This window comes from Phodopus roborovskii, unplaced genomic scaffold (genome assembly GCF_943737965.1).
Source record: "Phodopus roborovskii unplaced genomic scaffold, PHOROB, whole genome shotgun sequence".
NCBI classification, from domain to species: Eukaryota; Metazoa; Chordata; class Mammalia; order Rodentia; family Cricetidae; genus Phodopus; species Phodopus roborovskii.
In genome coordinates, this window is record NW_026126434.1 from 26812441 (window position 1) to 26818137 (window position 5697).

Consider the following 5697-nt stretch of genomic DNA (forward strand, 5'->3'; position numbering starts at 1 on the left):
ATGGCAAGGCCTCTGACATTTGTTTTGGAGAGATGTAGCCATTGAGGAAGAGAGAGACAGCACGTGACAGGGAATCTTTCTCTCCAGTGTGTGGCTCACTATCATATTCAATCACTTATTTCCTCATCTCTCAACAAATATCCACTGAGCATCTGTTCCAGGCCTGCTCATGGGTCAAAGGCACTGGCTTAACCCCCACCCCCACCCCGTGTCTGTCACCCTTCATGCTAAATCAGCCAGCACAGGGCAGCAGTGCCAGCCAGCAGGAAGGGCTGGGAGCTGTGGCACTAAAGGGCACTGTGGCCCATCCAGGATGGCCCAGCTGGGCTGTGTGCCCAGCCGAGTGACAGGGAAGGGCCATGTATGCACTGATGGTGTGACATTCCCAGGGCCCTGTGTACTTTAGGCACATAGTAAACATCTTTCTTGGTCCCTCTTCACAGGTCAGGGCCATCACCAAGCTGGATCATGGGACAAGGACTATACACACACATATGTACAAATTAGCATGCTGTCCAATCAGCCCTCTAGGCAGTCATTCTGAGCCTGTACCCAAGAGGAATTCAGTACTAATTATCCTCCAGTTTGGGGCTTGTTTACTTCTGATGACTTCATGGTAAATTAGAGCTGACTCACAGCGGTCCCTATAATCAGATGCCCGGAGACTCCCATGCCGCCGCCATGAGTAGGAATGGGGTGGGGTCATGGCTCGAGAGAAGGGAAGTTCCCACAACCAGCGGCCTGTTTTCCATCTCCTTGGGCACCAGGGAAAAGTATAGGGAGGGGATAGGTGCCCAGCAGGGGAATCCACACATAGAGCAGCTGCCCCTGGGCATGGGGGGTGGGGTACACCAAAAGTATCTGGTGGCATGGCTTCTCTGCTGGGTTCCTTCCCAAGAACCCAGTTCCTTCTCCAGAACCAGTACCCAACGTGGAATCTGAGGCGACTGTTTTGTCTGAGTCCTTCTCAGGTAGCCTCAGTGGCCTTTGGGGCTACCAAGGCTCTGGCAAGTTCCACAGCAGGGACTGGTTTAACAGGATTCAACTCAATAGTCCTTGGGGTTTTTGACCACACAGTCAGACTCCCCCTCCCCCCTTCTGTCTCCTTCTTGGTGTGTGTGTGTGTGTGTGTGTGTGTGTGTGTGTGTGTGTGTTTAAAACCAGTAATGTTAAGCTAAACAAGCTGTTTTGAGAATGACAATGGACACAACCTTCCTGGTCCCAGAGCCAACATAGATGCTGAGGCCACATCTAAAGAGTGGCAGAGAGGGGTGGGCACTAATGGGGAGGAGCGGACCTCCAAAGAGGCCCTTCCAGCTACCTTAGAAGAAGAAACCACACAGAAGAAAGGCTGGGCTCAGCAATGTACAAGCCCAGACTCTCAGCCCCACAGTGAACTTAATTTTTGGTCCTGTCTGGGACTGAGGGTGTGTGGGACAGAGCTGGAGGGAGTGGGCAGGGATGGACAAGGCAGATGAAGGACTCTCTCGGACTTTACCTGGCTGTGGCAGCCTGCCCCTTAGCCCGTGGCCTGCAGGACTAAGAACCCCCGGGTGGTTCCCAGAGTGGTCCTGGGGTTTCCATCCCCCTTTATTTACTCATCTCTAGTGCCCAGAATTAGTAAACATAAGATGGTGGTGGCCTTGGTGGTGACCTGCCACTCACATGCTCTCTGAGCCCCTCCCCCTCCTCACATGTGTTAAGTGGGTGCCTCCTTGGAACCATCCTGTGAAGAAGGAATTCTCATCCCATTTTGCAGATGAGAAAACTGAGACATGGCGAGGCACAGAGGCCAGAATCACAAAACTATAAGGTTGGGAGCCCACAGGTGTATCTGAGCTTCACAGTTCTTCCTCAAGTATGAGCTCCACAGGCTGCTGTTCCCGTTCTCTGTGTCCCCATGAGAAAGTGGAGAGGCTCTAGATGACTAAGGCTCCACCTCTCAGCCTTGAAGCTCAGCTTTTCTGATGCTGGAAACAACCTGGGGTTGACACCATCTGTGACACGCCACACCAGCATGCTGGGGCAAGAATATCACAACACACACACACACACACACACACACACACACACACACAGACACAGACAGTGTTCCCCCTGCTCCAGGTACTGGAGGTTTGGCAGCAGCAAGCCAAGCCAAACTGTCCCCTTCCCTGTTTCCTGCCAACCCTAGCCAGTCCCCCTACACTAGGGTCTCAGGAACCAGGTTTCCCCTGCCAGCTTGCTGTTTGATGTCTTAGCTAGTTTTATATTTACACGATCCAAGCTAGAGTCATTTTGGAAGAGGAAATCTCAGTAGAAAAACTGCCTCACCAAACTGGCCCATAGCAAGGCTGTGTGGCATTTTCTTGATTGATGATTGATGTGGGAGGTGTGGGTGGTGCCGCCCCTGGGCTGTTGGTCCTGAATGCTATAAGAAGGCAAACTGAGCGAGCCAAGGGGTCAAACCAGTAAGCACCACCTTCCATAGCCTCTGCTTCAGTTCCTGCCTCCAGGTTTCTTCCCTGCTTGATAGACCTGGAAACAAGATGGAAATAAACCCTTTCCTTCCCAGGAACCACATGTGTGATTGGCCAAGGGAATGCTATAGAGTTGTCTCCCACTCCCACATGGCTTCCAGGGGCTAAGGAATAATGACACTAAGACACCAAGCTTGGCAGTGGTGGCACTCACCTTTAGTCCCAGCACTCGGGGGACAGAGGCAGGAGGATCTCTGTGAGTTGGAGGCCAGCCTGGTCTACAGAGCGAGTTCCAGGACAGCCAGGGCTACACAGAGAAACCCTGTCTCAAAACAACAAAAAGACACCCTGTGTGTGTGTGTGTGTGTGTGTGTGTGTGAGAGAGAGAGAGAGAGAGAGAGAGAGAGAGAGAGAGAGAGAGAGAGAGAGAACCATCTCTGTTCTGAGCATCTGCATCTTCCTGCAAAAAAATCTGAATCACCAGCCTTCAGCCTTGCAGGTGCTGGGCCCCGGCTTCAAGACCCTGTTTCAGGGCCATGGGTGTAGCTCTGGTAGTAGAGTGCTTGCTTAATATGCACAGACAATGCCCTTAGTGTTAACCCCATTGCCACATAGGCCAGGTGTGGGATGGGGGATGCTGGTTAGCCCAGCACCAGAGAGGTGGAAGCAGGAGGATCTGAAATTCAAGGTCATCCTTAGCTATATAGTCAGCTTAGGACATCTAAGACCCAATCTTGACAGGAAGAAGGGGGGAGGAGAGGGGCAGTGGAATCCCCAGCACCCAGGAAAAAAGGCAAATTACAGCTGCCTGTCACTGCAACCCCAGTGCTGGAGGGTGAGCACAGGCAGCTCCTGACCGCCAGTGGCCAGCCAGCACAGCTGAAATGACAAGCTTCTGGTACAGTGACAACTCTTTCAGGTCAGAAAGGTGGCGAATGGCAGAGGAAGACACCCAACATCTGACTCTAGCCATTAATGCCTGGACAGGGGCACAAACACCCGAACACTCTTGTGCATGCACAGACACAAAAGAAAAGGAAAGAAGAGAGACATCAATCCAAGGTCTGGTGGTGCAGGCTTACAGGTACTCAGGAGGCTAAGGCAAGGGGGATCATAGGGTCAAGTCTAGGCTGCAGTATGGGCAACTTAGGGAGACCCTGTCCCAAAATAAAGTAAAAAGAGGAACTGGTGAGATGGCTTTGTTTGCTGCTAAGTCCAAAGACCCGAGTTTGATCCCTGAGACTCAATGACTCCAGAAGGTTGTCCTCTGACTTCTATACTCACACCCTCCTCCCCCAGCACGCAAACATGTGCACAAATAATAAAGGTAAGTATTTAAGTTCCTTAAGTAAAGAGAGGGCTAGGGTGTAGCTTACTGTAGAGCACTTGCCTAGCATGCCTGGGGCCCTGGGTTTAATTCCCAGAACCACAAAGAAAAACAACTCTGGCCTTTTCTGGTAGCAGTTGGGAAGCAGGGTCAGGAGGATCATGGGTTTGGGGCCATCTTGGGCTACATAGCAAGACCTGTATCAACAATGACAAAAAATCAAGATCTGGCATGTGACTTGGGTGACAGGAAGTGCTCGTCTGGGTTACATTCTCGATTCCATCTCCAGTGTCACATAAACCAGGTGTGATACCAATATGCATGAGCAAGAGGGAGGATCAGAAGTTAGGATCACCCTTGGCTCCATAGTGAGCTCATGGCTAGCCTGGGCTACATGAGACCCCGTCTCAAAACAACAGAGGAAGTAGCAATTAAATCCACCCAGCTCATCACTTAGGGCTACTGCGATACAAGGACTATGTACTTACGTGAGGTCAGTTCTCAGAATGCCACACCCATCACACAGAGCCTGAGTAAATAATGGCTATGGTTTGTTCCTGCTCACCCTCAATTTGCAAGGCCTTTTCTCTAATGTCCCAGTCAAGCCTCGATTCCATCCCCTCCCACTTTCCAGACCACGCTCCTCGTCCCCAATCAGCCTGAAGCCAAGCCATAGTCAGATCCCCCTAGACTTCGTACTCTGTAGTTCCCTCAGAGGTCTACCTGCTGTCCTTTGCCCACTGGGGTTCCAATTATCTGCTTAATGATTTATAAGCCTTTAGCTGTCCAGAAGGGTTGGCACCCCATCACATCTGGGCTCTGTGGCACATGGTGGACCCACCATGCCAAGGTAAAGGTGTCTCTTCCCGAACCATACCTGGAGAGAAGCTGAACTAGCTGCCTGGAGGCTACTCCCCCCCCTACACACACACACACACACACACACACACACACACAAAGTGGCTGGCTGCTGGACTGGTTCCCAGGAGTGATGTTCTGCTACCGGCCTCATTAGCTTCCTGGAGCATTAGCATGGCAGGACCTGCCCCTCCCCTTGTGAGTATCATTGCCTGGAACAGCTGAAGAAGTGTGTGTGTGTGGGGGGGTGGGATTCTGGAAGGAGAAGGCAGTGAGGTAAGGGAGAGCCAGTGAGGAGCTGGGAGAAGCAAGCCTGCATCCAGGCTGGAGTGGAATGGGTATCTAAGGGTATCCGACCCTGTTTTTTGGAGGCATCAGATGCTGGAACCTTCTGAACCTGACCAGGTGGCACCAGCTGCCCTGTGTGCCAGCTCCCTGTCTCTGAGGCCTCCCTAAACAGTCAAGGAACGTATGGCTTCAAGCATGGGACTGTGGCTAACCGGTGAGAAGGAAGCCTGCCTTCCTCTTGCCAGGACTCCCCACCACCCCACTCTCCACTTGACCATCTCCACCGGTTCCCCACAACACTGAGGTTTCCTCAAGTTCTACACTCTGTCTCCAAAAAGGTACAAAAGCATCAGTCCCACCCCAGTTCCCACGAACTCTCTATTTGGTGTTCAGACAACTACAGAGTGGGGTAAAGGTGCCCCAACTCAGAGGCCATCCTTGACCTTCTCCCAGGCCCCAGAACCAGTTTTCCAGGCTTCAGTCCATGTCCCACCAATCATAGGCATCCAGAAGCTACTGAGGATTCTGAGGTTTAGGGCAAGGAGCAGGATCCCGTAGCAACCCTCCATGGCAGTGCCAGAGGGCTCAGGGCATATCAGGATGACACTACTCTTAGCCCTGGATTCTGCAAGAAAGAAATCCGCATCTGAGTGGAGGAACCAAGGCAGACAGGAGCAGTGGGAACTGACAGCATGTGTGAATTCAGAGTTGGCACCAAACAGATTCTCCGTAAGGTTTACTTCCTCTTCCACATTAGACCCCAAT